We start from the raw sequence: 27,868 nt of genomic DNA, 5'->3' as shown, positions 1-27,868 counted from the left end.
GTGGTAGTTGTTATGGCGGTAGTAGTGGTAGTTGCTATGGCGGCAGTAGTGGTGGTTGTGGCGGTAGTAGTGGTTGTGGTTGTGGCGGTAGTAGTGGTGGTGGTTGTGGCGGTAGTAGTGGTAGTTGTTATGGCGGTAGTAGTGGTAGTTGTTATGGCGATAGTAGTGGTGGTTGTGGCGGTAGTAGTGGTGGTGGTTGTGGCTGTAGTAGTAGTGGTGGTTGTGGCTGTAGTAGTAGTGGTGGTTGTGGCGGTAGTAGTGGTGGTTGTGGCGGTAGTAGTGGTGGTGGTAGTGGTGGTGTGTTGTAGTTTGGTGTATGCAGGAGGGTAGGTTTGGATTTTTTGGATAATAATTTGGGAGGCAGAAGGTCAGTGATGGAGCGGCATAAACCTGTTGTAGAACTCTGAGAATAGTTGACCGTGGGAGACATGTGACTGTTGTTACTGTGACTAGCATTATAAATCCCATGCTAAGTACTCCTAACGAGTTGCAACTATAGTAACACGTGACTAGTTACTGTGGCTATAGTGCTATAACACCCATGTTAAGTATTCTTAATGACGTACATCCTATTAAAAATACGTACTGCCAAAAGAAACCATAACAAAACGTAATATTTAAAGACTCAGAGTTTCTCTTCACTTCTCTCTTCCTTTGAGACTTCCTTGCGATAACTTGAGAATACCCATTCTGCTCGGCATCGAACTTTCAAAGCAGGTGTATCTAACTTTTAAGAACTGTTCTACGTGGACTGTGTGGGTACCAATTTACCAGTAAGTAAAAAAATGTGTGGTGCTGCTTTAAATAATATTTTGGGATAGGGGATTGGAAGTTATTAATTAGGAACAAATGAAAAAATGACCTGAAAAAATATGATTACCAATGTTATGCTTTGAAGGTAAAGTGTGTTGTCTAATTGTGCAGATAAAAAATCATAAACTGCACTATAATACCAACTACTGTGCTACCATGACAACTACTGTCCTGCCATGACAGCTACTGTGCTACCATGACTACTTTGCTACCATGGCAACTACTGTGCTACCATAACAGCTACTATGCTACCATGACAACTACTGTGCTATTATTACTTTGCTACCATGACTACTGTGCTACCATGACTACTTTGCTACCATACCTGGAGTTTATCTGGAGAGGGTTTTGGGGTCAGCGCCCCCGCGGCTCGGTTTGAGACAACTACTGTGTTACCATGACAGCTACTGTGCTACCATGATAACTACTGTGCTACCATAACTACTGTGCTACCATGACTGCCGTGCTACCATAACTACTGTGCTACCATGACAACTACTGTGCTACCATGATAACTCCTGTGTTACCACCACAGCCCCTGTGTTACCAGCACAGTTCCTGTTACCACCATAGTTCCTGTGTTACCACCACAGCTCCTGTGCTACCACCACAGCTCCTGTGTTACCACTACAGCTCATGTGTTACCACTACAGCTCCTGTGTTACCACTACAGTTTCTGTGTTACCACCACAGCTCCTGTGTTACCACTACAGCTCCTGTGTTACCACTACAGCTCCTGTGTTACCACTACAGTTTCTGTGTTACCACCACAGCTCCTGTGTTACCACTACAGCTCCTGTGTTACCACTACAGCTCCTGTGTTACCACTACAGTTTCTGTGTTACCACCACAGTTCTTGTGTTACCACCACAGTTCATGTGCTACCACCACAGCTCCTGCGTTACCACCACAGCTCCTGTACTACCACAGTTCCTGTGCTACCACAGTTCCTGTGCTACCACAGTTCCTGTGCTACCACCAGAGCTCATTCGCCCCAAAAACACTGTGGAGGCCGGTGATATGAACGTGATTTCCCGGCTGGACTTATATCACAGTACACACTGGGAAAACCTTCACAAACACACCTGTTTTTCAAGAGGAATGAATAGAATCATGTATGCTAGAGGAACCTGTGTAATTAAAATCGTTTGGCCTGTTTTACAAAGAACCGTAAATCTGTCTGGTAAAGAACGTCTGTTCAGTTTGGCAAAGAACATTTGTTCTGTTTGACAATCAGTGCTTGGTTGGCTGACAAGCAACGTTTTGCCTTCTTTGATAAGGCCAAGCATTGTTTGTCCTAAATTCACCCATATTATTAAGCTCATTCATAATTAAAAATTAACCCACAACCTCGCAAACTCTCCCACATTCTCCCATTCTTACAAGTTGCCAAACAGTCTTCTGAACTCGCTAATATCCTTATAGTCTTCAACATCCCTCATAAACTCCAACATCCCTCATATTCAACAATTTCCTTGACTTGCTCTTACCAAGATAATTTCACAACTTGGTTAACCTCCACCCTTCTCTTCATTACCACACACACTCGTGACTCCTTGAAATGTGTCAGACGTGGACCTTCTGATACCTGTAACCAGTCTCCCACCTACACAATTTTCAATTATTACATTTATGCCGGGGAATTTTCCAGTAAATCTCTGTATTGGAAAAAAATCCTCTAAATGCCCTTTGACCCCCTTCTGGAAAACCCCACTATGGGCGCTTTTGAAGCCAATACGTGTCTTCTCGTATTTGTTTTGTTGTCCTCTGAGAGTATGTGTGTTAAATATTTTATATCATGCTATATAAAGAATGTGTAGTTGTCTTTGACAGGAATGAGAACATCATGTTTACAGAGGCACATGCAGGCAAATACATTGTCAAGAAATTTAAAAATGGCAAACCTTACATTAACTGCTTTTGTATGACTGCGCAAAATGTTTTTAACCTGGATGAAACACCTGAAGAACAAAGATAATAATAATAATAATACTAATAATGCATTCAAGGGGAGCTGCTGTGTGACCCTCGTGGGTTTTGAGCTTCTTTTTGAATAATAATCAAGGGTTAGCTCTAAATCTGTAGGGATCATACAATGCCTGGAAAATGAGAGGTAACCCGATTCGATCTAAGAAACGGGAGAGGGAACCCCCACTCCTTGGTTGAAGAGTTCTTCACCTGCTATCAAGGTGAGGAGAAAGAAATGCTATCCAGCACGTAGGCTTCTGTTTAGTAACATCCTGAATATCAGTATATTATCTCAGAAAGAAGTTCCATTTAATTTCTTGAAGAGTGAAGCTTTGTTATTTTTCCCTATGAAAGGAAAATCTAAAATTACGAAATGCATAAGGAATAAATATAATCTCTTACATTTCGTATTTAGTGGACGGTGAGCAGCCAGTCTTAGTATTAGTGCACGTTTTGCCCTATTCAGGGCGAAACACTATCTAATAGAAAGATTCCTTCTTCTGCATGGCTTTTAAAATATAGATGTTAATAATGGAATTATTAATTTATCTAATTCATGTTAAGCGCTAAACGCATGTGGGTCATTCAGTGCAAGACGTGGTGGAGACTCGATCCTCCGTCTGCTGAGTTCGATACAGAAGCGCTTCCTATCTGTACTCACCTAGATGTCCAATAATGGACTGAAAAAAAACTGCCATTACGAAATGTCACACAAGTGGGGTCCTGCAGGGGTCGAAACTTGCCCTCAATATGCTTTTTTTTTTTTTTACGAAATACTGAATCTATACAAAAATGTTTGAGAATGATGGCAATTCATTTGCTTCTTCACAAGAAGGTAAACAAATCTAGAGAGAGATGTATTACAGAGTTTACGTTGATAAGTGCAACAAAATGGAATCAGAAAAAGTGTGAACATGCTGCACGAAGAGTATAAATAATATGATACCTTGTAAATATAAAACTAAAAAAAATATGGTTATAATAATAATAACAACCATAATTTTTAAAAGGGCTCCAGCTGCAGGTCATCATACGACTAAGACCCGCGTCAGGAAATACTTGTCCTGTTTCCTGACAAATTTACCTAACCTAAACAACGAATAAAGGGATCTGAAATTAATTACAGATGAATGATCACTGAAGCTTACAATAATGAGTAACTCATGCAGTAGCAATCTTTAATACAACTTTCTGATACATGGATGGCGAGAAGCTAACAAATCACGTTCACATACGTTAGACCAAAATTGCAGCAATGAAAGAAAACCTCATGGAAATAAAATAGATTTTTTTTAAATACTTTAAAATAATTCCATGTTCCAAGAGCTGAAGAATATGATTTATGAATAACGAAACAGAAAATACCCTTATTAGATAATAGAAGGAAAATTCAACACATTACCATATATAAAAGATACGAAAAAATGTTTATAGAGGATTTGTACAGCATTATCAAGAGGTACGAGTTAATTTATTACAGCAGAAACTGAAGCAAAACTTTCCACGACACAGCATAAAATTTAAGCAATGTGAAGCATTGCAGATTGAAATAATCAGGCGAAGCAGGAAGAAATAATTAATAATTTAAAAAAGATGAATAACGTAATGAAATAAAAATTATAAGGAGGGTTTTAAGGAACATCATCAAGGTTTGTTTTAATATATGCACATACACAAAAAAAGGCCAAGTGTCTATAAACAAACGCATTTTACAACTGGTAACTAACGCTGTTTAACACTTGAAAAGGGCCCAATTATATTTACAAACAACAGTAGCTACGGATTATTATTATAATAAAAAAGAAGCGCTAAACCACAAGGGCTATACAGCGCTGCAGGGCAGGAAGGAAGCGAGGGTATTGGGTGCAAAAGGAAGAGGGATGATTAGTAGGTTACGGAGAACAGCGGGGCAGTGGATAGTGCAGGGGTAGAGGGTAGCAAGAGATTGAGGTAGTAAGGGCTGAGGGGAGTGTGAAAGGTATCATCATCAGAGTTTGTGGAGTAAATCAGTTGTTGTCAAGAAGTCAATGAGAGAGTCAGGATTAAAGGAGGGTCCATCAGCAAGAAGGGAAGGTAAAGACAGAGTAGTAGAGCAGAGAGGTAAATTCTGCGTGTTCGTTGATAGAGAGGGCAGTCTAACAGAATGTGGCTAACCGATACTGGAACCTGACACTTCTCACAGAGAGGAACAGGGTGCCTTTCCATGAGATACCCATGAGTAAGATGAGTATGGCCAATGCAAAGATGGTTTAATAAACTGAAGTTTATTACCGAGCAGATTAGACCAACATTGTTGCCAACGGGTGTGAAGGTGGGTAGCTATTACAGCAAAATAGTCCGTAAATGGAACACCTCTATATGAAACTGGTAGGTCATGTACTGCTGACCGCGCAGCAGTGTCTGCCTGTTCATTGCCCTGTACGTCAACACGACCAGGGACCCAACAAAAAACAATATTTTTATGCTTGGTAGAGATACGGCATAGCCAAAGTTGGATACGGAGAACTAGGGGGTGAGGTGTATTAAATTTTCGTATAGCCTGTAAAGCGCTAAGGGATTCTGAGACAACCACAAATGATGACACAGGCATAGATGCAATACGGATAAGTGCTGCAAGAATGGCATACAATTCAGCTGTAAAAATGCTAGCCAAGGATAGTAAATGTCCTCGCACGACACTGAACACTGCCGCGAATCTGGTGCCATCAGAAGACTTAGAGCCATCTGTGTACAGTGGGATGGCATGAGAATGAGAGCAGAAGTGATCAAGAATAAGAGAGCAGGAAGTTACCGTAGGCAGTTGGGCTTTCGCGCAAGGGAGTGAGAAAGAACAGACTTGAGCAGCTGGAACTTCCCAGGGGGGCAGGGAAAAGTGAGATGCTACATGAACATAGAAAGGTGATAACTGAAGGGAAGACAAGAGTGAATGTAAGCGAAGAGAAAAGGGATGGAGCAAACAGGGGCGACGAACAAATAATGTCTACTAACATCGGTGACAATTCTATATATGGAAGGATTACGGAGATCATGAGAGCGAACATAGTAGCGAAGGCAATGGGCATCACGGCGATCGGACAAGGATGGAATATTTGCTTCAGCATAGAGGCTCTCAGCAGGGGAATAGCGAAAAGCACCAAGGCATAAACGTAATCCCTGGTGATGGATGGGATTAAGGCTAGAGAGAGTAGCAGGAGAGGCCGCTAAATAGATCTGGTCACCATAATCGAGTTTCGATAAAATGAGGGCTGAATGTAGGCGAAGGAGAGTTCGACGATCAGTTTCCCATGAAAGATGAGCAGGAGTTTTAAGAAGGTTCAACCGGCTGTGACAAGTTGCTTTCAGAGAGGTAATGTGAGGTTTCCATGATAACCTACGGTCAAAGAGAAGGCCCAGAAACCTGACTGTATCACTTTCAGGGATACGTGAGCCATAGAGGTACAAAGGATGATTGGAGATGACAGAGCATCTAGTGAAAGCAATCTGGTGAGTTTTAGTACTGGAAAATTTAAACCAATGCATGGTGGTCCAATTGGAAACACGGTCGACTGCATGTTGGAGAGAATCTGTAATGAGGTGAGAGTCAGTGCCTGCACAAGCAACATCAAAGGCATCAACATAGTGATGACCAAATATTGGATGGAAGAGGCCAAATCATTTATAGCAAGGAGAAAAAGTGTTGTGCTCAGAACACATCCCTGGGGGACACCTTCAGCTTGGACAAAGTCCGGGAAGAGCATATTATTAACCCGAACACGAAAATGTCTGTCAGTTGAGAAGTTCTTAAGGAAGGATGGTAGATTGCCTCGGAGGTCTAAGGAGTGGGCTTGGGCCAAAATATTATACCTCCAAGTTGTGTCATATGCCTTCTCAAGGTCAAAAAATATGGCAATAACTGAGTGGTTATTTGCAAAGGTATTACGAACATACGTATCCAAGCATAGTAAGGGGTCTATGGTAGAACGACCCTTATGAAAGCCATATTGACTAGTGGAAAGACTGTTGTGTGTCTCTAAATACCACATTAAACGTCGATTTACCAGACGTTCTATCACCTTGCAAACTGCACTGGTAAGAGCAATGGGACGATAGTGGGAGGCATCATGTCCCATAGTACCCGGTTTGCAGAAAGGGAGAAAAATAGCAGGTTTCCACAGCTTGGGAAGAACTTGTGACCAAATAAGATTGAAGAGATGTAAGAGGACTGCAAGGGGTGACTGATGTAAATGTAACATCCGATATGAATGTTGTTTGGCCCAGCTGCCGATGATCGGCAAGCTGAGAGTGTCGCTTCCAGTTCCTGAAGTGTAAAAGGCACATTATAAGATTCTTCTTTGAGAGAAGAAAAGTCTAAGGGTGCTAACTCTCTGGCAGACTTTGAGGAAAGAAACGAGGGGCATAGATGCAGCCCCTGAGAAATACGGACCAGATGATTACCAATTTCACTGGCAACATCTAGAGGGTTTGCTATATCAACACTGGCAACTCGCAGAACAGGAGCCGGGTCAGGAGAGTATTTACCACTCAGTTTCCATACTTTTTTCCAGACTGCACTCATAGAGGAAGCAGAGGTGATGGTGGAAACATAATCTCACCAGCAAGTGTGTTTAGCATCACAGATGACACGGCGAGCGACCACACGCTTCTGCTTAAAATCAAGAAGTCTCTCAGTGGTTCTATTGTACCGGTACCTGCCCCACACAGGAAGGAACAGGGGGCGGATCAGCGTCCAGTGATGGTTTAGTCTCTGCAATATATTCAGAAATAGCTTAAAGTGTTTCGGAATTCAAAGACGTTGTATGGGGGACAATATTGGAGATGGAAGGAGGAGGGTGAGTAAAGATTGGGACAGTAATGGACTGTACTTTAGTAGGGGGGGGCGAAAGGGTGGAGGGAACTGGAGAAGAAGTGTGGGAGGGGACAGAAGAGGCAGAAACCTGGGAGGTGGCAGAAGAGGAAGAATCTTGGGAGGGGACAGGGGAGGAAGGCACAGTAGGAGGAGGGTGAACCTCCATACTTGTAACAGAGCCAGTGAGAGGGGAAGAACCAGGTACAGATATTGGAAAGGTAAAATGTGGAGGTGGAAGAAGGGAAGGAGGGGTTAAAGGAGATTTGAGCAAAGGGGATTTTTTGGACTTTTGAGAAGTAGAGGGGCGATTGGGAGGAGGTGTCATACGAGGTCTTGTCGATACTGGGGCTCGTGAAGGAGAACACGAGGATGTGAGAGCAGACTGAGGTGTTGAAGTAGGGACTTCTGAGCCCAGGACAGCAAAAGAATTAGAGACGGGAGTGACTATGGGAAAGGTAACCACAGAGGAGACTGCAGAAGATGGAACCCTAGAAGTGGGGGGACGTTTAGAAACACGAGAATAAGAAATACGGGGTAGTCTCCCCTGGAGGCATAGATGAGAAACTGCCATAGCATAAGGGAGACCTGCCTCTTTGAGGCAACAGATTTCCGGCTCATTTCAGTAGACCTGGCAATGGCGAGAGTAAGAAGGGCGAGCCTCATGACAATTAAGGCAAGAGGGAGGTCGGCTATTGTTACAAAAAATGCTATTTCTAATAAGCATAGAGATCTCCAGTGAATACTAGAAAGGACTGCCCTTCTAGCATTCAGCCTGTTACTGGGTTTTCGTAACAAGTAGTCAGTATCCTGGCCCAATTATCCATTAGAGTTCAATATGATTCAGTAGTGCTTCAGGATTACAACTGGTAGGCTACTAACTAAATGAATTTAAATTTAATAACTTTATTAACAATCAAGATGTCTAGGAGTATATTATCAAATTAAACTAAATTAATCAATTTAAACAAATTAATAATAATCACTTCTCTCGTGTACAGTAGTATTGTGCTGATGGCACATATCACATTTATGCGTCTTAAGTACCGTCTGGTACATTAACATTTAATAATACAATATACAAATAAGTTTGTGTGTATGTGTGTAAGTGCTGTAAGTAGTTCGCTATGTCTCACGACTCTACTAGACTTAAACCAATGACTGACAAAGTCCTCACATCAACTAACTTCTTGACCACTTGGCAATCAGAACAGCTTGCTTGAACAATAAAACGATTGCTAAGCCCAATAGCTATATAACAAGCAACTGCGACACAGAATCAGGATCAAGGATATAATATAACGACAATAAGTAGGGACCATCTGCAGATCCTCCACAAAAGTCACAAAAGTCACAAAACTCCCATACTACTGAATCTAAGTTCAGCATAAGAAAATCCCCGACTGTGACAGTGCACAGATACCAGTACAAATTAGGTCAGAAGCTACACCTCAGGACCTGAGTTGCTCAGAGTGTCTATGCGACACACAACCTCAGTACAACGTCAAAAATCACTAAGTCTAGACAATGTTCTGTGAACAGAGTTCCACAGAACATAAAACAATAAAGCGACAGAGACGATCTTCCAACAAGGGCCAATAAGGGAGAGTTAGGCACATCTTGTCAGGAATACGTCCAACCACCAAGAGAGTCTAGCCCAGACTGACTACTCCAGGCATGGTGTGAACACCCCCCTCGATCACATGATTGCTCCGTGGACTGTTGCTGCCCAGCAACACTGAGAAGCCAGCATAGTAACGAGCCACGAGCGATAATTACTGTAGTTAGACAATCAAGACTTGAACTATGAGCACATAATAATAATATATGAATGTTACATCCTACCTAACAATATAACTAAGTCAAATAATAATATAAAGCAATATATTTACGATTTAGCTATTATCACAAATATAAGCAATATAAAATTATATGAAAAGGTAATATACATTATATACATTGTGACCCATTCAGGGGTTGCAACAGCTACAAGACGTATTAGAATGGTCATCTGCACCACAGACTGGGCATTTGGCTATAGATCTGTAATATTTTGCTGGGTGACCAAATCACCAGCAATTTCTACACTCTTGTGGTGTAGGGATCACCTTTCGAACCTGCAACCGATGTCCAGTTACATTAACAGAGGCTGTCGAAAGTTAATCAAGCCACATTGCCTGCAGGCAGGAAGGACATAAGTGTCTACTTTGAGGATTGGGAGATCCTAGAGTTCCAGCTGGTGATTCAAAAATTGCTGCACTGTAGAGGGAGAGGCCGGAAGCATAGTCAAAGGAGGGCAGAGGTCAGACAAATGGAAGGAGTCAGTCGAGACCCCGGTACCTGAAGCTGGTGATGAAACAGCACCAGCAAGAGGTACAGAGGCATCAGGAGTGTCCGAAGAGTGGTCAAAAAACGAGGCAGGGTCAGAACGGGGTGCGGTACCAGTAAGGAGTCAGGGGGTAGCAGGTTCATGGACTAGGGCTTCCATGGTTAGGTTACTTCTTTCTTTTTTTTTTTAAAAAAAAAAAAAAAAAGAAGAAAATAAAAATAAAAAAAAAATAAAAAAAGGGGGAACGGGGAGGAATAGTTCCTAGGAGGAATGAAAGGGCCAGAAATTGCCCTCGTGCCCAAGAGGACCTTAACACCGCAAGTAGTGCAGATGCGGCATGGAACCTGTGCCATACCCTACCCTTCATGCCAGTAAACCAGCAATCCGGGATAGCAACCTTACATCTGCCGAGCTACGTCGGTGGACAAAAGAGAGGGCGGCTGGATATCCACCACAAAGCATACCTCCTTTGGCCACCACCCCCGGAATCCAAAAGACGGCCTCCAGAGATACACCCGTCGCCCGAAAGACACCCAAAGCCACCCTCCGGGAGACAGGAGAGGGAACAGGACATCCCCAGGCGATCCAGATTCCACGGCAAACTACACCACCGCCAAGAACCTCAACGGAATGGGATTGACCCCGGTACCCTTCCCCCTACCTAGGAACCAGTAGGCCTGTGGGAAGAATCCCAAAGACCAAAAAGAGGAAGGGAATAAGGGAGGGATGGGGGGGAGGAGGAAAGGATAAAGGGAGGATGGGATAGGGAAGGGGGGATTAGGGGGTAATTAGGATCGGTCTGAGGAAGGAGACCAACAGGTCTAATTCCTCAGACCAAGAGCCTCTTCACCATGCCAAGGAGCCCCCCTTGAAGAGGAGTAGCTACGGAGATGACTTGAACCCCCGTCACTTGTTCCCTTCACCAGATAAACATACAACGTGATATTCGGTTAGCTATTAAGAATATAAGAAAGTATATAATGAAAGAACACGGCAGTAAGCTTACTGGCCTATGCTAGGCAGGTTCAATTCACGCCCACTCAAACTCAAAAGTTTCTGTTTATATTCAATGTATTAGAACCCTTGAGAACAGCTCGTCAGGACCGGGTGACTTGTTTGGTGTCTGAAGTCCATATAATAATAATAATAATAATAATAATAATAATAATAATAATAATAATAATAATAATAATAATAATAATAATCTTTATTTACTACAAGTACATGTACATGGTATACAGGCCTAGCTGACATCAATGACATACTACTATATAGAAATTTCTTGTTATGCTCAGCATTTCGGGCAAATTAGGTCAGTGTCCCAGGATGCGACCCACACCAGTCGACTAACACCCAGGTACCCATTTTACTGATGGGGGAACAGACAACATGTGGAAAGAAAACGCCCAATGTTTCTACTCTGACTTTGGTTTTGATAATTTATTTAAAACTGACTACTTTCTTGACAGCATATGCCTTAAGTCACCAACTCAATCATGCCTTTCCTAGTTTGTGACAGGGGAATCCACGTAATATGAACTCCCATTATTTACAGTTGTGTTAAGCCTATTATTTAGAGTCAGATACAATCACATGAAAGTTATACCTCATGGGGTTATCAGCGGGAGTTCCCACCTCACGAAGGATGTATTATTGGAAGCCTTGTACACCCAACAACCAATTATATTAGAATCTCTTAAAAATTACGTCTCACAAAACGTCTACAGAATACACAGAAACAAGCACAGCAACAGTAGTTCCGTGGGCACTAAAGTTAGGTCTAATGTGCTCCTAAGTCACAATTGTTATAGTGATTAACTTACTACTAAAAAAAAAAAACAGTACATTTCCGGAAAGAGATTAGTGATGGATATAACAGAAGGGGGAGGAGGGGGGCAACTTAATATAAGTGACGGAGGGAGGACAATGCCGGATCAGTAGCTCTGCTTGTCACTGAAGTGGGAAAGTCAACTGTAGTCACCATGAAGTACTATCTCCAACTTTTGGTTAGTACTGTTAAACATTTGTTACTGGTGTTGGTATTATTATTATTATTATTATTATTAAAAAGATGTGCTATACTTGTATAGGTTATAAAACGCTGTTATTGTTGAGGCTGATACTAGTTGGGTTACACTAGAAGTGATGTTGGTGCCTTTTTATCAAAGACATTGGAGCTAACGTTGCTGCTAATGGTGTTGGTGTTAGTGCTTGTTGGGTTACTAGTGCTAGATTTATTACTGATGAAGTTACTACCGCTGGTTACGGTAATTGTGGTGTTGAAACTAATGCTGCTGCTAGTGGTGTTGGCACTGGTGTTGTTACTGGTATTTTTTAGTGCTAGTGGCTAGGATACTTCCAGTACTGGTGCTCAGATCAGTAGTTTCTCTCACTAATTACACATAACCTTTCTTAAAAATAACTCGCACATTTTTTTTTAATTAAATAACTAATGAATTTGGTTAAACGAAGTTACTCGGTAATATCCAGCCCTGACCTATCTTCAATGATGTCTAGAATATCAGTCATATCATTGTGTTTGAGTTCGTTATTGTATTGATTTTTACACGAAAATCCTGTCCCCGACCAATTAATTTTCTGAGTTTCTGTCTCCACGTGGGTTATTATTGAGCACGAACGAAAATAATTTGACTTGTTGAACACGCTACCTTCTTTTCAAGTGTTGGTACGAAAAGTTGGCAAGCCACCAGAAAATACTCTACTCAAGATTGTCAGCAGCACTGGGCTATGTTCAATAAGTTCAATTTGTTTTCGTTTTTCATTCCTTCCCAGATGATAGTGGTGGTGATGATGGTCTCGGTGGGCATGGTAATGGCCGACCCAGAACCTGAGGCAGAGCCTCATTTCCCGGGTGGATATGGTGGATATGGTGGTGGATTCCGCGGTGGCTTTCGCGGTGGCTTTGGAAAGTAAGTTACCAAACGAGATCCCTTCCCGGTAAATTATTTCTGCGTATCTTGAAAGTAAAGCTCTTACTGTTGAACAGTTTTGATTATTAATGAGAAAAATATGAGGTATACATTAACCAGAGTCAAGTATCGAGTAATCTCTGAATTGAAAATTAAGTCATACTCTTCAAACTTTACATTATAGTGATGATATAGTGATAATAATATCTTTATTTATTACAAGTACATGTACAAGGTATACAGGCCCAGCTGACATCAATGACATACTACTATATAGAAAGCCCCTTGTTATGCTGAGCATTTCGGGCAAATTAGGATGCGACCCACACCAGTCGACTAACACCCAGGTACCCATTTTACTGATTGGGGAACATAGGCAACAGGTGGAAAGAAACACGCCCAATGTTTCTACTCTGGCTGGGAATCGAACCCAGGCCCTCGCTGTGTGAAGAGAGAGCTTTAACCACCAGGCCACCAGAGCCTAATATTACTAGGTATTATTAGATCTAATATTACTGAGAGTGAGGTAAAGAGCCTGGATGTGCACCTGCTCCGGGAGGAGTGACCACAGTTAAAAACGTTTACATGATGCTACTCTTAACAGTTTCCATCGTGGTGGCTATGGCAAGTAGAGGGTAGAGACTGTAGCTCGGCTGGACGGACACCTGAACGACACCTGACCATGAGTACGACCATAATAACAAACACCATCCACTGACGACACTCTTGATGGAGGGCGTTTAATCAGCACTAAAACATTCTGCGGCCCACATTTAATGTGTAATAAAAACTAATAAATAATGAGCATACCAAAGATTTTGTTTAACTTTCCTCATTATCAAATACTTCTTTATTTAATGACTACTGATGTGTATAAATTAATAGTGACTATAATAAAGTCTAATGATATAAGACTGAATAATATTAATACTCTTTTACTGAGGATAAAGCTATTGAGCTGGCTTACTAACGAGGTTATGAGCCTAGCGACTCCAAAATAGGCTGTTCACCGCCAGTCAAGATGTTGCAACCCCTGAATGGGTTACAATGATTATTATGTATATATATATATAATGTATATTATCTTTTCATATAATTTTATATTGCTTATATTTGCGATAATAGCTAAATCGTAAATATATTGCTTTATATTCTTATTTGACTTATGTTGTTAGGATGTACATAATATGTGCTCAGTTCAAGTCTTGATTGTCAAACTACTGTAATTATCGCTTGTCGCTCGTTATACTGCCGGCTTCTGAGCTGTGCTGTCCACGGGGCTATCACGTGATCGAGGGGGGGGGGGTGTCCTCACCTCTCGTGAAGTATTCAGTCTGCTCGAGACTCGCTTGGTGGTTGGACAGATTGTCTGTCTCATTATTCTTGTTAGTTCTGTAGAACTCTGTTCACAGAACATTGTATAGACTTAGTGATTTTCGACGTTGTACTGAGGTTGTGTGTCGCTTAGACACTCTGAACATCTCAGGTCCTTAGCTATAGCTTCTGACCTAATTTTGTACTGGTTTCTGTGTATTGTCACAGTCGGGTTTTTCCTATGCTGAACTTAGATTCAGTAGTATGGGAGTTTTGTAACTTTTGTGGAGGATCTGCTGATGGTCCCTACTTAGTGTCGTTATATTATCTCCTTGATCCTGATTGTGTCGCAGTCGCTTGTTATATGGCTATTGGGCTTAGCATTCTTTTCATTGTTCAAGCAGACTGTTCTGGTTGCCAGTCGGTCAAGAAGTTAGTTTATGTGAGGACTTTGTCAGTCACTTGTTTAAGTCTAGTCGAGTCGTGAGACATAGTGAACTACTTAGAGCACTTACACACATACACAAACTTACTTGTACATATTTGTAATATCTTATTAAATGTTAATGTACCAGACGGTACTTAAGAATTATAAATGTGATATGTGCTTTCAGCACAATAATATTGAACTCGAGAGATTGATTTTATTTTGATTGCTGTGATTAATTTAATTTGATAATATACCTATAGACAACTTAATGACTTAATAAATTTATTAAATTTTAATTTCTCTAGTTAGTAGCCTACCAGTTGTAATCCTGAAGCACTATTGAATAATACTGAATTCTAATGGATAATTGGACAAGGATACTGACTACTTGTTACGAAAACCCAGTAACAGGCTGGATGCTAGAAGGGCAGTCCTTTCTAGTATTCACTGGAGATCTCTAAGCTTTTAGAATCGCGTTTTTTGTAACAAATGGGGGCCTGTCCGGGAGGCTCTTGATCCAAGGTGTTGGAGAAATTGTCCAGTTTGACATACTAGTAACTCTATGATCAAACACTTTGAGTACTTTCCTAATCTGAAGACTTTGAGTTTTGTCTTGTACAACATACCAGGTGGATGTATGTACCTGACTGAGTCTCTTGATCCAAGGAGATGGAAATACTGTTTATGAGTTCTAGCTCTAAGACAACCAACACAAATTCCCATTAGGATTATAGTTTCCCATAATCACTCTCTCGTAGTACAATTATTTTTGTGATGTATGCCAAAGTGAAACAGTTAATTGATACTCTGACTTTGTCTGAGTTAAGTACATTAAAACTTCAGACATGTTGGTGAGTAGCCAAATATCTCGGTGTGACGTATAACAGGAATTACACAGCTGAAACTGTCAGAGCATTAATTAAAGATATATTGTTTCCTGCTCATACAGAGATGTCTGAATATGATTCAGATTCAGAAAGCCTAGTGTCACAATTAGGAAGTATGACTCTATTTGATGAAGATGAAAGAGCAACTAGAGCAGAAGTGAGCCTAGTGTCTGAGCCTAGTGTAGCTCAGTTCTCGCTCACTTCTTCCCTCACTGACACTATAGTACAGAGTATAGCTGGTAGTATGACACAGCCTAATACTAGTACAGTGTATGATACACCTGTATCTACTTATCCTAGACCAGATCTAGACTCTCTAGAGACGGCTGGACGAAGTGTCCGACCTAAGGACCGTCCAGACCATGTTAATTTCCCTACTCCTCCATTACCCACTGGTCCTATCTCTCAGGAACAGTTTGAGAGGTTTGAACGCCTCCTTATGTTGCAGACTGCACAAATAGAGGCACAGAGGAAATTGAACGAAGATTTCCAAAGAGAAAATGTTCGTCTGTTAAGACAACAGACTGATAGATCACAGGACACATTTAATGTGCAGAAAGCTGCATCCATGGTTCCTAAGTTTTTTGAAAGTGACTTAGACACATATTTTGATGTGTTTGAGAACCAGGCACGTGCTATGAACTGGCCACGTAAGCACTGGGCAACATTGTTGCATACTGCTTTGACAGGAAGAGCTCAAACCTGTACTGCAGCTTTGCCATTTACCAAGTACATTAGTTATGACGCTGTCAAACAAACAATTCTAGAGACGTATAACTTGTTACCTGTAAGTTATCAAAGAGCATTTCGTACGTTACAACGACGACAAGATCAAACTTGTGTAGAGTTTGCTCGTGAGAAAAAAGTTGCATTTCAGAGGTGGTGTAGGTCTGCCAAGTGTAACAACTACGACAGTCTTGTTCAGTTGTTACTACACGAAGAGTTTAACAACTGTATGCCTGCTGACATACAAGAATATCTGATCGATCATACTACCTCAGATATTCTGGAAACTGCAGCATTAGCAGACAATTACGAGATTTCTCACAAACTTGTACGTACTAAAACACAAAGAAACAAGGTAACTAAAAATTGTCCTAGAAGTTGGCAACCTAAATCAGCTGCTCATTGCCGGCCTGATGTACCTGCTACTGTAACTTCTCGTACCTTTACCAGGAAAACTCACAATCCTGAATCTGTCTCTGTGGTTAGACAGAAATCTGATATCGAGAAGAAGAAAGTTAAATGTACCTATTGTAACAGAAAAGGACATGCTAGAGAGTATTGCTATAAGTTAGAAAGAGATACGAGATACAGTCGTGCGGCTGGCGCCCCCACTCAAGTCGTATCCTCTTCCGAGCAACAAAGGCACCAAAATCCTAGCAATTCCTCTTATCCTACTGTTTTAGATAATGTTACTCAGGATAGATGACTAGCGTCAGAAAGTGTATCTGACGAAAAGATTCGTTCAGCGATGAGTCCTTACTTTTCGAGAGATAAAGTAGGATTTGACGAATCACATCTAACTGAGATAATTTCTTTCAGAGACACTGGCAGTTATCTCACGTTATTAAGAGAAGATGTACTGCCCATAACTGACGATACCTATTGCAAGATAGATGTATTGTTAGAAGCCTATGGAGGGGCTGTTATAAAAGTGCCTCTTCACAAAGTTTATATTGAAACAAGCTATTATACTGGTTATATTTCAGTGGGTATATCCAGTGGTGTATTTCCCATCAGGTCAGTGGACTTGTTGATAGGGAACGATATCCTTCATGCTGGTATATGTAAAGAACCACTTGTGATTGATAATAACACTGATGATAATTATGCCATTGAAGCTTGTAGAGAGAAACCTATTTTATTTCCTCTCAGCGCAATTACTAGAGCTATGTCAAAGATTCAACAACCATCCTTGTCTCCTGTTGAGTTAGTGGATGACAATGATTTGGGGTTGAATATGTTGTTTAGTGACGCTCTGCGCCCAGGGTCATTAACACTGACTCCCCCTGGTCATCAACCTAGTCAGGACACAACTGACGTTAAATTTCTTACTCATGATGATTTAATCAAGGATCAGTTTGTTGATCAGTCACTGGAAAAACTGAGAGATATAGCAGTTACTGAGAGTGAAGCAAAGGATCTCGATAATTGTTACTATTATAGTAACGGTGTACTGATGGAGAAAAATACATGTAAGTTGTCAGCTGATAGTGTTTCCACCACAGTCAAGCATTTCGTAGTGTTACCAGTTACATTTCGTGAACAAGCCATTGATTTTGCTCACAATAGTCCCATAGGAGGACATTTGGGTGTCAAGAAGACACTCGGTAAACTGGCAAAACATTTTACTTGGCCAAAGATGAAGGAAACAGTAGCTGATCATGTGCGACGTTGCCACGTGTGTCAAGTGACAGGCAAGCCAGCGCACACACCTCCACCTACACCTCTCACTATGTTCATTAGTAGCAAAGTTCAGTTCATCTGGACTAGACATTGTTCAGATTTGTTCAAAAGGTTGAAGCGCTTGCTATCCTCTGCTCCAGTGTTGAGTCCTAATTTCAATCTTTCCATCTTTTTACATATAGATGCGAGTTGTTATGCAGTGGGTGCTGTGCTGCTCCAACAGTCAACATCCACTGATATTCTCCATCCTATATGTTACTATTCATCTAAGCTCAAACGACACCAGAAAAATTATGCTCTAGCTCTTGTGGTGTCCTTTGAACATTTTGACGAGTATTTGGGCACTTCCCCATTTAAAATTTACGTAATTTTAATGCCCAAATACCTTTTGTTACTTGCTATGTCAAATTCAGTAAAGTAACTTAATCCCTCCAGCCCATATTAACTATGTATACTCATGTCATGTCTAATTATTATATTTATATATTCACAGTATTGTTGTGTGAGGAGGAGACAAGCTGAGTGTTGAGTGGGTAGTGTGGTGCGGGTGATGTACTGCGTGACGCAACACTGTCCTGTCGCAGACCCCCCCCCCTCACTACACACCTTAAGCTGTTTCATACTCAGATGTTCATACTGCCTCGCATTCCACAACCACTACTTAAGAGTGGAATGCAGTCTCCTCTACTATGATCGAGCCTCAGTGCCCTGCTCGTCTACGCTATCCTGTCTCTACACTGATGTACATAACCACGAGTATGCAGAGATACGATACTGTGTACTGCCCTAGTACTAGGGGCATATCCTAGTGACGGACGCTGTGAAATTGTAGAGGTGCTTGGCACAAGAGAGACTTTGATTAATATTTATATTAAATTGTATTGATATGAGTAATCAGTAATAATGTGAAAGACATTAATGCAACTCCTAGTGCGACCGTCTGTCGTGTTGGGGGGGGGGGTGTTGCAACCCCTGAATGGGTTACAATGATTATTATGTATATATATAATGTATATTATCTTTTCATATAATTTTATATTGCTTATATTTGCGATAATAGCTAAATTGTAAATATATTGCTATATATTCTTATTTGACTTATGTTGTTAGGATGTACATAATATGTGCTCAGTTCAAGTCTTGATTGTCAAACTACTGTAATTATCGCTTGTCGCTCATTATACTGCCGGCTTCTGAGCTGTGCTGTCCACGGGGCTATCACGTGATCGAGGGGGGGGTGTCCTCACCTCTCGTGAAGTATTCAGTCTGCTCGAGACTCGCTTGGTGGTTGGACAGATTGTCTGTCTCATTATTCTTGTTAGTTCTGTAGAACTCTGTTCACAGAACATTGTATAGACTTAGTGATTTTCGACGTTGTACTGAGGTTGTGTGTTGCTTAGACACTCTGAACATCTCAGGTCCTTAGCTATAGCTTCTGACCTAATTTGTACTGGTTTCTGTGTATTGTCACAGTCAGGGTTTTTCCTATGCTGAACTTAGATTCAGTAGTATGGGAGTTTTGTAACTTTTGTGGAGGATCTGCTGATGGTCCCTACTTAGTGTCGTTATGTTATCTCCTTGATCCTGATTGTGTCACAGTCGCTTGTTATATGGCTATTGGGCTTAGCATTCTTTTCATTGTTCAAGCAGACTGTTCTGGTTGCCAGTCGGTCAAGAAGTTAGTTTATGTGAGGACTTTGTCAGTCACTTGTTTAAGTCTAGTCGAGTCGTGAGACATAGAAAATGTACAGAGAACTTTCACGGCGCGCATAACGGAGATAAAACACCTCAATTACTGGGAGCGCTTGAGGTTCCTAAACCTGTATTCCCTGGAACGCAGGAGGGAGAGATACATGATTATATACACCTGGAAAATCCTAGAGGGACTAGTACCGAACTTGCACACGAAAATCACTCACTACGAAAGCAAAAGACTTGGCAGACGATACACCATCCCCCCAATGAAAAGCAGGGGTGTCACTAGCACGTTAAGAGACAATACAATAAGTGTCAGGGGCCCGAGACTGTTCAACTGCCTCCCAGCACACATAAGGGGGATTACCAACAGACCCCTGGCAGTCTTCAAGCTGGCACTGGACAAGCACCTAAAGTCAGTTCCTGATCAGCCGGGCTGTGGCTCGTACGTTGGTTTGCGTGCAGCCAGCAGCAACAGCCTGGTTGATCAGGCTCTGATCCACCAGGAGGCCTGGTCACGGACCGGGCCGCGGGGGCGTTGACTCCCGGAACTCTCTCCAGGTAAACTCCAGGTAAACTTAGAGCACTTACACACATGTTGTTAGGTAAGACACAAATGCAACAGTTAGACAACTTTATTCCGAAACGTTTCGCCTACACAGTAGGCTTCTTCAGTCGAATACAGAAAGTAGGCAGGAACAGTAGAGATGTGAAGACGATGTAATCAGTCCATCACTTACCTAACAACCTGTCGGTATTGTATACCATTTTGATGTTCACTTACACACATACACACTTACTTGTACATATTTGTAATATCTTATTAAATGTTAATGTACCAGACGGTACTTAAGAATTATAAATGTGATATGTGCTTTCAGCACAATAATATTGAACTCGAGAGATTGATATTATTTTGATTACTGTGATTAATTTAATTTAATTTAATTTGATAATATACCTCTAGACTTAATAAATTTATTAAATTTTAATTTCTCTAGTTAGTAGCCTACCAGTTGTAATCCTGAAGCACTATTGAATAATACTGAATTTTAATGGATAATTGGACAAGGATACTGACTACTTGTTACGAAAACCCAGTAACAGGCTGGATGCTAGAAGGGCAGTCCTTTCTAGTATTCACTGGAGATCTCTAAGCTTTTAGAATCGCGTTTTTTGTAACAGCCAATCCCTCAGTTCTTAGAAGTTTTCCGTTAAATAACTCAAATCAAGGCTAAAGGACTGATCACCTCATCTTTGCCTCTCCACTGCTTCTGCTGTCTCCAATATTTAGTCACTTTTGTGTTCGCCTGAAGAAGCCTGCAGAGCAGGCGAAACCGTACGACAATAAAGACAATTGTCGCACATATGTTTTATTCATCTACTTGACTGTATTGTACGTCATTTGAATAATGATGTCTGTGCTCTTCAGGAAAGGCAGCTGCAGAAAGAATGACGGTGAATATAATTCTTTCTTTGCGTTGCCCTAATTTAATGGGAAGCAGCCAAATACAGTGGAACCTCGGTGTTTGAACTTAAGTGTTTCTAGGTGGTGTTCACTGCGAAAATCTCAATGTCGGAAACAGTATTTGCCACGCTTAACTATCAGCCTCACACACTGAAGGCAGGGCCGGATTACCGCATAGGCAAACTAGACATTTGCCTAGGGCCCCGCGCATTTGGGGGCCCCGCGCATTTGGGGGCCCCGCGGTCCAAGGGGTTCAGGCGCTCATCCAAGACTGCGCACATGGTGCAAGTGCAAAGGGGTCCCTACCTAAAAAGTTCAAGTGTTTGGAGAGTAAAATTGATTTTTAAAAATTAATCAAAACAAAAATAAATAATGAAATAAAATAAAATAAAAATAAATAAACCTAACCATAGATGGCAACACTCAACACGCCTTTGTTTACATCAGAACAGCTGTGTTTTCCCGCTAATGGGTGAGTATGGGAGATTCCTCTCCAATTTTCTGTAGTAATTACACGTTATCTAGACTTGTACTGTGACAAATTAACTGAAGTGTTGTTGATAGACATTGATGTGTATGGATAAATGTTTGTTTTCGCCTCTAAATGTTAAGGGAGGTACCTGATAGGGTTACTTGACCAGTAAAGATGCATGGACCAGTAAAGACGCATTTTTGGTAAAAATACTATAAAGAAAAACCTAAAAACGCAAACTGACTTCCGTTTGTAGGTTTTAAAAACACTTTGTCCTGTCTTTAAGTCTTTATCATTTCAATAACAGATCTCAATTGATTGATGTTCTACATCACTTCCGTCGCAAATGCTTAGTTTTCAAGTTGCGACGGAAGTGATGTAGAACATCAATTAATTTACTACATATTTCCCCAGAAACACATAAGCCACGTCTTGAGTTTATTCTCTTTAAAATGCATGATTTAACAAGATAGTTATAATGGCTGTTGGTAAATGGTTTTGGTTGTCTTGATGTACTTTCCCTATTAAATTTAATCTAAATGGCCAGAATGTATTTAATTAGACTTTAAACAGGCTCACACCGACCCCAACCCACCCCCAAGCTCCCCACCCCCAAGCTGGAAGGGGTCGCTTCGCTTACCGGTAACTCAAAGGGGCCCCGCCAATCTGAATAGCCTAGGGCCCGGAGACTTCTTAATCTGGCCCTGGATGAAGGATGTTGAACCGACTCTTCCAAAAGTCTCTGAGAGTTAGATCAGTGTCAGAGGTCACTTCGAAGCAATTTTGAAACAAGGTTTTCGTGTAAAGTTTTTTATAACTGCATTTTAAACAAGCCCACGCGTTCGGACTCCAGGAAAACATTCTAAGGCCGGGTTAATTTTTTCTGAACAAAACTATTCGAACTCAAGTTCATTCGAGGTGCAGCACATTCGAACACCGAAGTTCTACTGTACTGAAAAAGAAAATTATTAAAGTAAATTCTATGCGAGTTAAACACCTTTCGGAAATAGCGACTAATATGTACATTATGAGTTGTGGAGGCTATGACTATGGTCCCCCTCAAGGAAGGTTCCTTGATGTTGGTGAGGGGCTCTTGATTTAGGGAATTGGATCTGTGCTCCAGTTCCCCAAATTAAGCCTGAATGCCTTCCACATCCCCCCCCAGGCGCTGTATAATCCTCCGGGTTTAGCGCTTCCCCCTTGATTGTAATAATAATAATATGACTATGGTCGACACGGTGGTGGACGCTACCATGGCTTCACTGATGTCCTCGGGTAAGTTAAAGTGAAGGAGCAATTACTAATAAAATTCTTTATGAATCTGAGAATAGTAACCGTCTTATAAATGAATAAGTCACGATAAAGGGGCTGTAATATTTCACAAATAACCCACACTGGAAGAAACTAGAGAAGTTTCGGCCCATCCTGGAGCATTATCAAGTGACAAGTGAGCGAGTAAATAAGACTGGAAGATAGGTCTGGAAGAGAGAGGGGAAAGAAAGTTACAACACAGGTCAGGTGAGGAAAAGATATCTTCAGCAGTAGTAGTAGTGGTAGTTACAGCAGTAGCGGTAGTGGTAGTAGTAGCAGCAGCAATATATTAGTAGTAGTAGTAGTAGCATCAGCAGCAGCACCACCACCAGTAGTAGTAGTAACTGAAATCAGCAGTGAGTTGACCATCTTGTTTTATAATACGCTGGGTGCTCTGAAGGATGGGGTTGGAGGCTTTACCTTGTAATATCATATGAATTATGAGGTGTGTGCACTTGCGGAGACAGCTGCAGAATGAGTGAATGAATGTGATTCCTTCTTTGGGTTGCCCTAATTTAATAGGAAATGGAAGAATACTTTAACTCACAGAATATTTTCCGTGAGTTAAACATCTTTCGGGAGTGTGACTATAGTGACTAACATGTATGAGTGTAGCAGCTTCAGTGGTCGTGGCACTGGCTGGAACGACACCCGAGCACAACCACATCTACAAGCATCGTCCATTGACGCCGTCCCTGATGGACGTTTAAATGTCTTCATAAAATTATTCTCTGATCAACATTCATCAGTAACAGACAAATAAAATATGTGTTTTTCATTGTTCGTTAAATATTCTTTCATTATATAATTGGACCTGCCTGGTATAGGCCAGTAGGCCTAACGGAATACTCATTTACTCTCAAGTTCTTAAATTTGTCTTATAAATTAGCCATGACACGTAAATACAGTTAATATAATCAAGTAAGTGTATAATAATAAAGCTAAGTCATACCGAATGAAAACCACTGGACCTTAAACTGATTAGAAAGTATAATGTATTGATGATTAACAAACATGTGCAACAGTTATTGTTGAAAAGTTTCGCTGACACAATAGGCTTCTCCAGTCAAATATAGAGGCAACAGGTGTAGCCGTGAAATGAAGACGATGTAATCAGTCCATCAACCTTGTAGAAATAGTATTTGAGGTGGTTAGTCCCTCAGCCTGGAGAAAAGTTCAGCTCTGAGGTGAGTTTAGTCGGAATAAGTGCAAGTTATATAATTCACGAAGGAAGCGAAACTCGGAGACGGAGCAAACAACGAGAAAACGAAAAGGATTTGGAGTAAATATTTTTGCCTCATACACAGAATAAGCAACATCCTAACACACTGGGCAAGAGAGTCGTAGAGTCGAAAATACCCGGAGGTCAACTATGGTACATGATCTTAGGTCATGCCTGTATTCCCCATTTCATGAAGAAAATATTATCATTAAACTGTTCCCAACAAAACAACTTTGAAAAATACAAAAAACAACAAAACAATTTTCCATTAAAGCATAAGTTGAGTTTAATTAACTGTGCTCCATAAAATAGAATTGCTAAGTAGCGTAACGTCACGAGAGGATGTTGACGTGGAAGGAGAAGCAAAGGTATATAAATAGTGGAGGAATACCCAGACTAGCATCAGTAGGTTCCCCTGACGCTGAAGAACTAAAAGGTACCTGTAGTCACCATGAACTATCTCCGAGTCTTGGTTAGTAATGTAAAATATTTCGTTGGGTTAGTGTTGATAATTCGTTCTGGTGCTTGTGTTGTGTTGGTGCTAGTGACAGTGCTGATAATGCCGCTGCTACCAGTGGTATTTCTTTGTGTTGGTGATGGTGGTTGCCAGGGAAAGTCCAGTACTAATGGTCAGATCAGCAGACTTTCTCACTAAAACTTTCGGGTCATTTTTAATGAATTGCTTAGGAAAACCTCTGTTGTTTATATGATTAAAGGATCGGTTAACGCAGCATTAAATAACGTTTCTAGTAATTGGGTTAATTTCGTTAGAAAAGTATTTGGATAACTCTTATTTTCTGGCTGATTGTTGATGCATTAAGGCAAACTTTACTTATTTTAAAGTACGAATAAGTTGATAGATACTGGGATCGTCAGAAATGTCGCGTTACTTTCATGAGTGTAATCTCTGTTACACTTCCCTTCCTAGATGATCGTAGTGGTCATGATGGCTGCCGTGGGCGTGGCTATGGCCTATCCAGAGCCTGTTACTCCAGTGTTCCACCGTGGGTTTGGTGGTGGCAGATTTACCGGGTAAGTCAAAATACAGTATAAATTCTCAATAGTATAATACACAAATGAAGTAAGTAGCCTCGATATACATTTGCCCTGGGAGAATTGTTGCCACAGTGATTAATATTTACAACATGATGGTACCTCCAGTCGTGGTGGCTAAAATGGGTAGAGAGGAGAAGTTGGGACGACGGCTGCACAGACGAACACCTAAACGACACCTGACTCTGAGAACTACCACAATGAAGAGTGTCGTCCAGTCACGCTAGTTCTGATAGCCAACACTTAAAGCTCTGCAATGAAGTCTTCCTTGACCAACTCTTTATGCATAATAAATATATATAAACAAACAAAAATCAACTAAAATAATTTCGCTTTCCTTTGTGTTCATGACTAATTCTTATTATTATATTAAAGGAAAAGTGGTAAACCTATGTGGGTCACAACGCAGCATTTGAGACTTCTGGCATTATCAAATGTATAAGAAAAAACATAATAAATGACTAACTTTTTCAAGGGATGGATGAGCCTTGAACTTACCATCTAGGATTTACTAGTCAATCGCAATGGTCACTTCACCATATTGGCTAGAAAAAGAGTAATGTTGAGATAATGCTGAGAAGTACCCCAGGTGTGACATCAGCAGCAAGTGTCTCACAGTGTTCCTTTCATCATTAGCTGTCTATATAGTTCTTGGACCTCTAAGTCATGTTACTGCATAAGAAAAACTGATATAAACCGTTTTAACTTTTTCAAGTCATGGGAGTCTATAACTCGTGATTTTGAATATGTATACTAGTCCATCACACTAACCACTGGATCACATTAGGTACAATACGACAAGCAAACTTACTTCAGGCCATACTAACAGGTCAGTCAGTGCTAGGGTATTTAAAGCAGTGTTTCACTGCGTTTGATATAAGAGCTTCCTTGACAAACATCTGCAGTGGAGAGGAATTAATCTGTATCTTTTATCGGCGATGGCAAGAAACATCTGTTGTGGTTTAACCATGCCAAACACTGTGGTTTACCATTAACACTAACACGAGTTGGTTCATTATATACATACTCCGGCTGGAGTCGCATTGAAGCACCAAGAACGAGTACAGGATAAGCAGCCCTCAGATGTTGTTGTTGTTATTGTGGTGGTGGAAGAAGCAACAGCAACAACAACAACAGAATATCATCAATGAAGAGACGAAACCAATGCTTCGGAAATTCTCAGTTATATAAAACAGTCAATACCGTGGCTGGAATAATACACAAATAACCCGACGTTTCGGTCCGACTTGGACCATTAATGATCCATTCATTCAGAAAAAAAACATACCTCATACAAAAGACATTCGTCATACAAAACACTATTCATCATAAAAAAATATAGAAAAACATTCATCGTAGAAAGATACATTCATTATACAAAAAGTCATTACAAGAGCATGTGTCGTACATAATCACCCCCAAAAATACCCTCAACCTAGGAACATGCCATGGGTATAGGCTGGACAAGACCCTCAAGTAAGTAGCGTATATTCAAAATTCGTTTCAGGCTCAAGTCTACAAATCAGTCGAGAAAAATGTAATCTGGGAGAAGTGAGAAGTTCTTATGAGACGCGGCCCAAAATATATAACCTACAATTATACACAAATAACAAAAAAAAAAGTCACAATACCGTGACTGGAACAATACACAAATAACCCGCACATAAAGAGGAGCTTACGACGACGTTTCGGTCCTACTTGGACCAATGACGTCAAACTCGAAGGGTCATACAGCAGATCTGTTTCTATGAAAGGGAGGGAAATTCCAGTTCTAAGGATCAAGAGTTTCACCAGGTCAAAACTTTGTACGTATCAATCATGTACTCAAAGAGAACGGAATTTCCAAACAGCAGACAGGGCTCAGACTGGGGAGACAGAGGCCACAAAAGTCACTCAATGTGAAGGAACGGAGGGTGAGTACAGTACCCATCATATCGTCAGAGGCGCACATCAGCTCAATAATTTATTCGAAATTACGTTAGCGCCAAGGAGCTTAAAAAATGAAATCATTCATAGCTATATATAGAATGTATAAAGTTCATCATGGAGTAAGCAGAGCTCTAGTGGAATAAACACGGAGTATGTCCACAAACTTAATAATAATAATAATATTTTTATTTACTACAAGTACATATACAAGGTATACAGGCCTAGCTGACATCAATGACATACTACAATAAAGAAAGTCCCTTGTTATGCTGAGCATTTCCCGCAAATTAGGTCAGTTTTTCCCCAGGATGCGACTCACACCAGTCGACTAACACCCGGGTACCCATTTTACTGATGGGTGAACATAGACAACCGGTGTAAGGAAACACGTCCAATGTTGCCACCCCTTCGCCGGGAATTGAACCCAGACCCTCACCGTGTGAAGCGAGAGCTTTTGCCACCAGGCGAGATTATTACAGCAGCTAAAGAATTACTATCATCAACTTTGTACCTTGAAAAAAAATATACTTGAACAATGTTAAGTCTCGTGTACCCAAGGAGACTCAACTACAGCAAGAAAAAAACTAAACTGACGAGAAATATTGAGGCAGGATTCTCACTGGTCCTAGGGCACATCACATCCTCAGAGTGGATTTCTACCAGCCATTACACGCAGATATTATAACTGCCAGATATACAATCAGGTTACTGATGTCTATAATTGTAAGGCGGGCCTTGTCGGAATCTGCACAAATTGAACACTCCAAAAGAATTTTCAAGGACAAACACGAGAGC

At 41.0% G+C, this 27,868-nt stretch overlaps 2 long non-coding RNA genes across 2 annotated transcripts; both read left to right on the top strand.

Annotated features, from left to right (window-relative positions):
- Positions 1 to 11,858: 11,858 nt before the first annotated feature.
- Positions 11,859 to 13,697, top strand: LOC128702401 (uncharacterized). The gene is made up of 3 exons (XR_008409098.2): positions 11,859 to 11,959; positions 12,747 to 12,883; positions 13,488 to 13,697. It is a non-coding gene; the product is annotated as an uncharacterized lncRNA (long non-coding RNA).
- Positions 13,698 to 24,120: 10,423 nt separating this feature from the next.
- Positions 24,121 to 25,471, top strand: LOC128702363 (uncharacterized). Its single transcript, XR_011392855.1, has 3 exons — positions 24,121 to 24,563; positions 25,020 to 25,123; positions 25,253 to 25,471. It is a non-coding gene; the product is annotated as an uncharacterized lncRNA (long non-coding RNA).
- Positions 25,472 to 27,868: the final 2,397 nt, after the last annotated feature.

This window comes from Cherax quadricarinatus, chromosome 37 (assembly GCF_038502225.1).
Source record: "Cherax quadricarinatus isolate ZL_2023a chromosome 37, ASM3850222v1, whole genome shotgun sequence".
NCBI lineage: Eukaryota > Metazoa > Arthropoda > Malacostraca > Decapoda > Parastacidae > Cherax > Cherax quadricarinatus.
This window is presented reverse-complemented; position numbering and strand designations above follow the sequence as displayed.